This window comes from Malania oleifera, chromosome 11, assembly GCF_029873635.1.
Source record: "Malania oleifera isolate guangnan ecotype guangnan chromosome 11, ASM2987363v1, whole genome shotgun sequence".
NCBI classification, from domain to species: domain Eukaryota; kingdom Viridiplantae; phylum Streptophyta; class Magnoliopsida; order Santalales; family Ximeniaceae; genus Malania; species Malania oleifera.
In genome coordinates this window covers 29,781,598-29,793,268 of record NC_080427.1, presented here as the reverse complement: position 1 = coordinate 29,793,268, position 11,671 = coordinate 29,781,598, and positions in this window count along the sequence as shown.

Genomic DNA, 11,671 nt, shown 5'->3' with positions numbered 1-11,671 from the left:
TACAGGATAGCAATACCACCCGCATTGTCTAGGATTTACGACGTGTTCCACATGTCCATGCTTAGGAGGTATGTTCTAAATCCTTCACATTTGATCAGTTACGAGTCATTGGAGCTTGAGGACATGTTAGCATATGAAGAAATACCAGTTCAAATCCTAAATCATAGAGAGCAGGAGTTACGTTCAAATAAAATTCTGTTAGTAAAGGTATTGTGGCGTAATCATGCAATAGAAGAGTCTTTATGGGAGCTAGAGTTAGAGATACGTCAAAAGTATCCTTAGTTATTTAGAGACGCTCAGAGCTAGATAGGTAAGTAGAATGGTAAGTAAGTGGTTTATGTGTATGTATGGTAGTGTGGGTTTGTTAATGTTAGAGTAAGTATGGTCTCTGGGAGAGCTTCGTATGGATATTGTAATCTCCTGAGACATTATGTATAACCACAGTATTCCTCCACCATAAGTGAGGGCAGGTAATAAATTTGGGATGGGGCTGTTATGTGGGTGGCCACTAGCTCTTCCTAGAGTCAGACCAGTGATGGGTAAGATGATGTGATAGAGAGCAGTTAGCAAATTTGGAGAACAAAATTTTTATAAGGAGGTGAGATTGGAGAGACCCGAACCAAGAAAATAAGGGAAATTAAATAAGAAAAGGAAAAAAGGAAATTTCAGCAGGCTTCGTCGACGAAGGCCCTTGTGTGGTTCGTCGCTGAAATTCAGTGCATCGTCGACCAAGAGATCCAGAACGTCCGAAAAATATCAGGCTTAGGGTTTGTTGATGAGGCCCTTCTTTTGTCGACGAACGGCTTTATGTGGTTCATCTAAGAAGGCGTCATTCTGGGTTAAGGGGTCTATAAATAGATTTTCAATTGCTTCATTGTTAAGAAATCAAAATATATATATATATATATATATATATATATATATATATATATCTAGAACTTGCGCCCACACACTCTCTCTCTTCAATATTTCGCCGATCGTTGCCTATTTCAACGATCGGAAGTTACAACGAGGATCAGGGGGCGAAGATCTACAAGTCTAGCGGAGTGGATTCTTGAACTAAGGAAAAAGCTAGGGTTTGGTTTTTGAGTTTCAGTTCATTTCGGTTTCTGTTTCAAAAATTAGGTAAGGTGATTAAATTAAGTCGACTTTTTTAATGAATTTGAACCGTACGAAATGTTTTTGGAATAAGTATATCTATATTTTCAGTTGATGTTTCAAAAACCAACCGTTCAAAAGACTTCTTTTTCAAACCTAGGATATATGTTATTCTGTTTTAAGTACAAATGAACGATGGGAAGCCTCGTTTTATGTTTTAAACCATATATATTATGTTTTCTTGGTTGCCTACGGGCTATGTTCAAAATATAGGAAATTGTGTGGCAGGTGAATGATATGTATGCATTATTTTATAACCGAAATGATGAATGTTTGTGAGATACTATAACTTTTTATGGAAGTACAAAAATATGTTTACAGCTGTGAGGGCCATGATTACGTTTAACGGTTGTGAGCTGAGATTTATGTGATGGCCGAGTGCCGAGAGTTTTAAATGACAGGCTTTATATTTAATGGATATGAAATATGGTTTTTATATTACTTAAATTGCATGATATGCTCTAAGAACTCTGATGACCCCTATGTTATGAGCATGATATCATTACTAGAGATTATGTATGTGGTCATGTGCGCCCACATTGTACTGCAAGAGTGGTGTGGGTGGTTTCAGCCGATTAGCCTTAATAGAGGGTGTACCTTCCCTAAAAGTCCAGACTTTCAGGATGTGGTAGGGCAATCAAAACCACACAAGCAAGTTGCGGATTCCTACATAGTCGGAGTTAAATGCAGATGTATATTTGACTTGGTCTGGGTTGATCACCTCAGGCTTTGTCCAGCCTTCGGGCCACAAACCCTGACCATGGGGGTTTATACATGGCGTTAGATCCCAGGGATTGTCTTCTATGCATATCTATAGATTTATATAAATGATGTTATGTAATTAATGAACCGTTTATATGAGGAATATGAAGCAAGTATTTCCAACTATATCAATACGTACAATCTAAAGTAGCTATTTTTGGTTAAATGAAGAATAGATGTTTTCTTTAAGCACTAAATGCATGCTTCCCACATACTGATATTAACTTGATCATCCTTACTGAGAAGTGTGTTATCCCAATATACAAATCATCTTTTTAGGAAATAACAGGTATCGTGCTTAGCATGATCAGGGGGTGAAAGTTAGAATAGTCTTCTTGTGAATATCTCTATGATTTCAGGTGAATGTAATTATGTTGTAAGTCTCTAGACTCGTATAATGGTCGTATGGACCAAACTAGTTGTCCTTTTTTGGTCGAATTGTAATATGGATGTTTGGAAACCTTTATGTATGAAAAGAACTTAGAACTCTAGTAATGTATGTTTGGAGAATGTTTCATTACTTCCACTACATTTATTATGATAAATATGGTATCAGGTACACAAACGTCACTAAAGTAGCACCCCAAGCCCACGTGGTCGGTTGGGGCATTACATATATGCTTAGTTGGGATATACTGCTATGTTCGAAAGAATGTATAAATGCATGTTTATTGGATGTTTTGTAATTGCTACTTTAGATGAACAAATTGCCAAAAATAAAGAGTGCGTTCATGCATATTGCTTTGAATAAAGAGTGTTTTCATGCACCTTATGATCATGCATGCATGTATGAAAATCATGTGTTAAGTATTGAAATCCTTATTTGAGAAAGGGCAAGTTAAGGATGTCTATTGAGGTTGTGGCTGCTCACCCTAGTCCTTAATGTATATGTTCAAGTTCAAACTAAAGTAAAAGCTCCACTTATTAAGTTCTCCAAGATACTATCATTTGAAATGTATTATAGATTGACAGGAAGACAATAATCATACTAAGTGTGTGTTTAGTTTTGACGATTACCAAGAGGTGCTGGATTCTAGTTTTATTACTCGTGTTTATTTTGTATGGTTTAAAATATCTCTATTATCGTGTTTTATCTCTTCACAAGCAATCAAACTACACACGTGGAGGGAGTGTTAAAGTTTCATATACATTGTTGGCCACAGCCAAATAACTTAAACTTCTAGGTAAAATGGAAATATTCAACACACTATAATCATCTGAGCATATGGTAGATGACTTTGATTATTTCGAGAAAAATTTTAAAAATTTTCGACAACATGCCGTCTATAAATAGAACATTTCCCAAGCCTACAAGTCACAAGAGCATACAATTTTCAAGATTTTTGCATTATACAAATGTCATTTAGATTAAGACATGCAACAACCTAAAAGTATCTACCAACATACACATCACTACATCAGCCATGCAGGTGGCATTCCAATCAAGCATGCAGTCCTAATGTCCACAACTAGCATGCAGTTCACAAGATATATCAATCTAGGAATGCAGTCCAGAAATTAAATCATTCATAAAACTGAAGCAATAAGCAAAAATAGATGGTGTATGTTTGTGCAGTGTAGTGTAGTGCAATGTTGTCAAAATAAAACAATCATATGCCCCAAAGACAAACTACCTTTTACGTACCTTCTAATGAGAGGAAAAGCCACCGGCATCATCTGGATGACATTGGTTCATAATTTGTTTGATATGCGCTTTCCAATTTTTCATGGCTTCCATCCTCGCTTTTCAAGCGAACATCTCTTCTTTCATATGCAGGTTCTTCGTTGAACAAGTGGACACCTGTTCTTTCAATTGCTGGTTCTCTGCTCCCCAAGTGGACACCTGTTCTTTCAATTGTTGGTTCTCTGCTCCCCAAGTGGACACCTGTTCTTTCAATTGCTGGTTCTCTGCTCCCCAAGTGGACACTTGTTCTTTCAATTGCTAGTTCTCTACTCCCCAGGTGGACACATGTTCTTTCAGTTGTTGGTTCTCCACTTCCATCGTCTGCATTCGGAGAACCATCACCTCCGCTTGAGCCTCGGTGGCTCAATATGCTCGGTCAATCTTAGCATGAGACACCGCACTAAAAAAAGATGATGATGTTGGAGTGATGTATCTAGTCCCAAGGCCATTCAACCAACCACCCGCTCGTTCCCTAAGCACCTGAGTGCAGATCTTGTCATCCGTCATTGGCTAACTGCCCTCTGGAATTGGTGTATCCCTCAGCTCGAGCATCTTCGCCTATTTTCAGTCATGAAAATGATGAAAATGAAGAAATAAGAATATAACTTTGACGTTTTGAATAAAATAATGAACTAAATAATCTACTTGACTTACATGTTTGCTCTGCGCACCCTAGCACCACTTTCCCGATGGCCTCTGATGTGTTCTTCGATAAAGATCCGGCCTTGGCTCCAGTTCATCGGTGACAGGATCACGCTACATTATCATATAAAAGTTCGATAATATTAATTCGGTAGTGTCAATATAAATAACACTTGTCAGGTAATGGTCAGATAGTTTTATAGTAATTATTTTTCGATGATTGACGAATAACTCTGACCTACAGTAATGCGTAGTGATTACACGCTTAAATTGCGTAATTAGGTGCTTTAATCCATGTATTACGAATTATATTTTTAATTAAATTTTTAATTACTCTCAATATTTTAACATTGTGTCCTATTTATAATATTTGAGTTTTATTGAGTAATTTATGATTTTTTGGTATTTTTTTATTGTAAGGCGACTATTGGAAGCTAAAAACCGATGGTACTTCGTAATCTATACGTAACTCTCTCATCCAACCTTCGATTTAGATGATTCAGGATGTTGTAGAAATATAAGAAAATGCTCTACAATTTTCATGTTTTACATTTTGAGAAATATTGGCTGCATCAAGGTCGAAATCAAATGTGAAGTTACCATACGCTGTTTTATGGACTATTTCAACATTACTTTATAATTTGGGCATAACTTTCTCGTATGAGCTCCGATCAAGATGATTCAAAATTACAGGAAAAGATGAGAAATAGTTTTACAACTTTTATGTTTTGAGTTTTGAAAGATACGGACGTTTACTAGGTGCAAATTGGGCATTAAAGTGAAAAACCGATCCTATGTTAACAAAAGAAAAAAATAAATACATAAAGGCCCATTAAATGATGTGCCCACGTGAGAGGGCTGCATAGCCCATGCGCTGGCATTTCCTTGGGGCGTTGAATTGGAGCTAAAGGGCTGGGGAGTTTCTTTTTATTTGGGTTGATTTTGAAAAGTCAAGGGAGAGTAGCTTGGGTAGGGTTTTTTAAGTTTTCTTTAGTTTTTTTTTAGGTAAGCTTGGAGGGGAGGCTGGGGCAGTAGCAGTATTCTTTAATACTTGCTCAAGTTATTTTCAATGATAATTTCAGTTTAGTTTATTTAAAATATTTCTTTCAAATTTAAATATTTGTTTGGATTGTATTTATTTTTAATTCCAGTTTATTCAAAATCTTAACTATTATTTGTTTTAGTTTGTTATTTTTCATTGAAGTTGTTAAGGTACTAAGTTTATTTGTTTTGATTGGGTTGTATTAATTTGTCTTTTTTTTTTATTCAATATTATTGTTAAAATTTCAATTTGATTGAGTTATTTTGAATTATTGAGTTTAGATTTTCTTTTCTTTTTAGTCTCCTTTTGAATCTTAAATATTCGTTTGGGTTATTATTTAATATGAAAAAAAAAATCAATTTGTTTCTCTTATTTGAAGTCTTTATTAGAATTTAATTTTTTCTTAGGTGATTTTATTATTAAAGTTAGTGGTTCTATCTTGTTAGGATTTAATTTTGTTTGGGTTTGTCTTTAAAGTTAGAATTTTTATGTAGTTGAATAATTGCAAGGTTATTTTTTTTTCGTTATTCTGGTATTGAATCTAGTGTTTATTTAGTTATTTTATGCGTGTTTAATTTTTAGTTAAAGTTTAAGTTTCATTGCAAAATCTCAAAAATTCCAAGAACCTTAATCTGAACTATGTTCAGTAAACTTTTCTTTTCTTATTTTCTTTTGGAATTACACTAAGTTTTGAATTAAAATGCATTTCCTGAGGAGACGATCTAGTCTTTGAGATAAATATTACACGACGGAACTCCTATACTTAAATAGCTTCCGAGCTGCTCATTTTTCGAGTGAGTCAAGGTTTTGGCGTCGTTGTCAGGGAATGTCAGTTTTAGTTTCAAACTAGTGTTTTTTTCTGTCATTTTAATTTTTCTCATGAAAAAATTTAAAAAAAGAAAAAAAAATAGAAATTTGAGTTTTGAAATATATATATATATATATATGGTTGCACCTGCACCACGCACGCTTAAGGATTTTTTGCAACCCACACGAACCACACCACCATCTTGCATCATATTGCTTGAGAATGCACAGAACTTTAACATTAAACCTGGAATGATATCTATGATACCTCAATTTTATGGGATGAAATATGAAAATTCGTATCAACATTTAATTGATTTTAAGCTTGCATGTGTTACATTCATAGATGGGGCTACTACTAATCAGGCAATTAGATTGCGTCTATTTCCTTTTTCATTGAAAGACAAGGCTAAGACGTGGTTTAATTCTCATAGGCCTAATTCTATCTCTAGTTGGGCTGATATGCAAAACGAATTTCTACATAAATTTTTTCCCTTACAGAGAACTCAATTTTTGTAGGAACAGATCAGTCATCCATGCAAAAAGCTGACGAGATGTTCCAAGCTTGTTAAGAGAGATTCAAGGACCTGATGAATATATGTCCACATTACGGATTTGAATCTTGGAGGTTAGTGAATTATTTTTATACTACTTTAACCTCTGAATGTAAATAGTTTGTCCAGACTATGTGCAACGGGGAGTTCTTCAGCAATGAACCAGATGAGGCTTTATCATTCTTTGATTATTTAGATAAGAGTGCCCAACAATGGAACACAAGAGAGGAATGAGCACCACTGGCAGCACAACCTCTCAGAGCGATCAATGGTGGAGACAGATACTAGGTCAAATAGGAAACTAGTCTATAGGATCTCGTTGTTGCGTTGTCTAAGAAACTAGAGGTTATGGAATCAGAAAAAGTGAAAGCTGAGGATTGCTCTATCTGTAAAACCTCAAACAACAAAATTCAGGATTTTCATTTACTACCAATTTGGCAAGAGAGTAGATCTGATCGGGTACAATCAGTAAATTGGGTCAACAAATCCAAAAATGAGCCATTCTCGAACACTTATAATCCTAGATAGAGAATTCACCTGAACCTCTTATGGAGGAATGATCAGTCTAGTCCATCTTCCTCACGGTATCAGCAAGTTCCTCAATCTTATGCAGCCCCTCCATAGCAATTGTAGTATCAGCTGCAATAGGTCTCTCAGAGCTACGCACCTCCGCGATTTCAACCAAATTTTATTCCTATTCTGGAAAAGAAATCTCCTGATGATAGCATGATGCAGATGACGAATATGTTTCAACAATTTATGCAGATTCACATCACAACTAACAATCAGTACACTCATGCTATACATGAATTGTGGGACACCATTAATGGGATGAGAACGCAATTGAATATCTTAGAAAAAGGGGAATTTCTGGTAGAATCTCAGTCTAATCCTTAAGAATACTAGCATCAAAAGCAACAAATACATAATGTTTCTCTTAAGACAACGGAGGTCATTATTACTTGGAGAAGTGGAAAAGAAGTTCCCCAACCTGAGATACTCACTGACAGACCAACAATTGTCCCGACACCTGAAGTTACAACTAAGATAGATGAGATTAAAGAAAAATCAGAGGAAACAAACCCCTAATTGAATAAGTTAGTTAACGTGAATACCGAGACCAATAAGAAGTACTAACCTATGGTACCTTACCCTTAGAGATTGACAATCGTGGAACCATCATTCCCTACTGGATTAAATGTCAAGGAGTGCAATGCTGAAGCAAATCCCCGTAATGGTAAGGTGATGGGTACACCCGATAAAGAGGGTGAGCAGATTAGTGAGAATTTAACTTTCAAGAAAACACATAAAACTTTTAATGTTAATGCTTCTGACGAACCAAAGGTAACTGTTTAGACACCTCTTTTTCCAAAGACCGGTTCTTAAAGAAGTGAAATCCCTAGAAAATATACTGAATAAAGATCTTTTCTTGTTAAAACAAGGAAGGTAATCTGCACATGTTTTGTCTAGCACCTTAGAACGTATTGATTTATTTGATGCTAACTTTTTTGCAGGTAACAAGATAGATTCATTATGGCAGCTCAAATTTGAAGACTTGCTTGTTCAATTTATAGACTTGCACCCACTAGATGAAATTCCTCCAGAGCCTCCGCCAGACAGACTATGATGTTTTTATTTCCTTTCTTTTCATTTTGTTTTACCTTATTTTATTTTTAGTTAATTTTCAGGTACATTTTTTCTTTAGTTAGTTTTTCTTTTCCCTTACTTCTCCACCCAAGTACGCTCTACTTCCCCTATGCTTTCATATTGAGGACAATGTTCCACTTTAGTTTTTTGGGGGGGGGGGGGGATGAGACATTACAAAAAAAAAAATTGAATATGGATGATTAGGTCATGATTAACAATGACTTATATCTTTTACATACTTGCATATAACCTAAGAGTTACACACTCGAGTTATTTATGTGTAGTTTCTCTTTATATGGCTAATCTAGGAATTGTAACTCTATGTGGGTTGACTACTAGTTCATTCGTGTTAATCTGGCTATATAAAATCTTGTATTTACATGGTATCTCATGAGGTTGAAAATACACGTTCACATGACTTGTAGCACTTAGGGTTCCTTGTGAGCACTGAGAGAACACCCGTAATGACTATGACACCTTGCGAGGTACTGTTGAGTCATTTATCGTTCTTTTGAATTTTGACATCAACTCAGAGTTCATGAAACTCAACTTTCCATTTTTTTTTTTCTGGATATTCTTTGTACACTAGTCTTGGCTTTTGACTTGCTAGCCTAGAGGTGACATCTAGTGGGGAGATAGAAACCTAGATCTTGTAGCCTGCTCAAGATGTGAAGGCTGAGCCACCCCTAGAAATAAACTTAATTCATGGACTATTGTTCAAGCTTAATTTCCATTGGTCGTATGAAGAAAATGAAAGAAGTTTAATGATTGTTCTAATTGACAATGAAAAGACAGAAATTGAAGAATGAGTAGAAGAAAGAATAAAAAAAATAGAAATATACATGAAATGAAAGGTTAATACTTGCTCCACATAAATACAACAAAAAGTCAGGGACACTACACATGTTCTCCACATATGAAGACTCTTCAACCGCTTAATGCTTCAGATGTATTCATGCCTGGTTTGTGAATAAGTTGATCTAGGGTGGCCTTGGTTGGATATGGCGAGTAGGTAAGAAGATGTTAAGGTGAAGGACCTGACACCTCACAAATAGGCTAGATCCTTTTCAGACTAGTCCACTCCATACATTTAGCATTTGTTCTTTGTAATATGTGGGATGTTTGATCGCGACACTCTTCCTCACATATGACAAGTGAACTCATCCTTTTCCAGTGTTTTTTAGGGTATACCAGTAAGACCGAGTCAAAAAGACCATTTTGTAGGTGTTCATGGATACCCTGGGTGTAACGAGTCATACACATTACACATACCTCAAGATGTCGCCTGTTTATACTCAAATTTATAGGACTACATTAACTCTGAATTGAATTGTCAATTGACTTTATGTGAGTATATTATTTTTAATGACTATATAATGATAAAACTTGCATGAATGACTTGCTTCGGAATTGCGTGAATTGTGTATGAGCTTGTGTGTAATCTGATGATATTCATGTATGGGAAATGGTATATTTGTGTTGAATGTAAGTTCATTTAATATTCATTGGAATTGGTGTTTGTGGGTGTCGCCCTAGAAACTCTCACAAGACTACAACTCGTCCACTAGGATCGACCTAGGGGTTTAAAGCCTTGTTGCATTCGGTAAATGCAACCGTGTTTCCCGCGAAAGATAAGGTAGATAGAATTTGGTAGCTTTTTATTTTTTTTTTATTTTTCTAGGGACTAGCAAAACTTTAGTCGGGGGTGTGATTACGCGCTTAAATTGCGTAATTACGTGTTTTAATTCATGTATTACGAATTATATTTTTAATTAAATTTCTAATTACTCTCAATATTTTAACATTGTGTTCTATTTATAATATTTGAGTTTTATTGAGTAATTTATGAATTTTTGGTATTTTTTTATTGCAGGGCGACTATTGGAAGCTAAAAACCGCTGGTACTACATAATCTATACGTAACTCTTTCATCTGATCTCCAATTCAGATGATTCAGGATGTTGTAGAAAGATAAGAAAACTCTCTACAATTTTCATGTTTTATGTTTTGAGAAATACTGGCTACATCAAGGTCAAAATCAAACGTGAATTTACCATATGTTGTTTTATGGACTATTTCAACATTACTTCGTAATCTGGGCGTAACTTTCTCATACAAGCTCTTATCAAAACAATTCAAAATTTTGGGGAAATCTGAGAAATAGCTCTTAACACTTTTGTGTTTCGAGTTTTGAGAGATACGGACGTTTACTAGGTCAAAAGTAGGCTTGAAAGTGCAAAACCAACCCTGTGTTAACAAAAGAAAAAAAAAATGAATAAAGGGCCATTAAATGATGTGCCCAAGTGAGAAGGCTACATGGCCCATGCGTTGTCATTTCCTTGGGATGCCAAGTTGGAGCTAAAGGGCTAGGGAGTTCCTTTTTATTTCGCGTTTCTCTCTCTCTCTCTCTCTCTCTCTCTCTCTCTCTCTCTCTCTCTCCCTTATTATTCTTTAATACTTGTTCAAGTTATTTTCAATGATAATTTTAGTTTTGTTTATTCAAAAAATTTATTTATTTTTAATTCCAGTTTATTCAAAATCTTAGCTATTATTTGTTTTAGTTTGTTATTGTCCATTGAAGTTGTTAAGGTACTAAGTTTTTTCGTTTTGATTGGATTATATTTATTTGTCCTTTCTTTTATTCAAAGATATTATTGGAATTTCAATTTGGTTGAGTTATTTTGAATTATTGAGTTTAGATTGTCTTTTCTTTTTAGTCTCCTTTTGAATCTTAAATATTCGTTTGGGCTATTATTTAATATGAAAAAAAAATCAATTTGTTTTTCTTATTTGAAGTCCTTATTAGAATTTAAAATTTTTTTTAAGTGATTTTATTATTAAAGTTAGTGTTTCTATCTTGTTAGGATTTAATTTTGTTTGGGTTTGTGTTTAAAGTTAGAATTTTTATTTAGTTGAATAATTGCAAGATTTTTTTTTTCATTATTCTGGTATTGAATCTTGTGTTTATTTAGTTATTTTATGTGTGTTTAATTTTTAGTTAAAGTTTAAGTTTCATTGCAAAATTTTAAAAATTCCAGAAACCTAAATCTGAACTATATTCAGTAAACTTTTTTTTCTTATTTTCTTTTGGAATTACACTAAGTTTGGAATTAAAATGCATTCTTTAAGGAAACGATCTAGCATTTAGGCTAAATATTACATGACAGAACTCTTATACTTTGGATAGTTTCCAAACTGCTCATTTTTCGAGTGAATCAAGCTTTTGACGCCGTTGTCGGAAAATGTTAGGTTTAGTTTCAAACTAGGGTTTTTTTCCGTTATTTTAATTTTTTTTATGAAAAAAAAAAAAAAGAGGCACAACTTCCTCCTACTCAGCTACTTACAAGAGGCGTAACTTCCTCCTTCCCCGGTTCA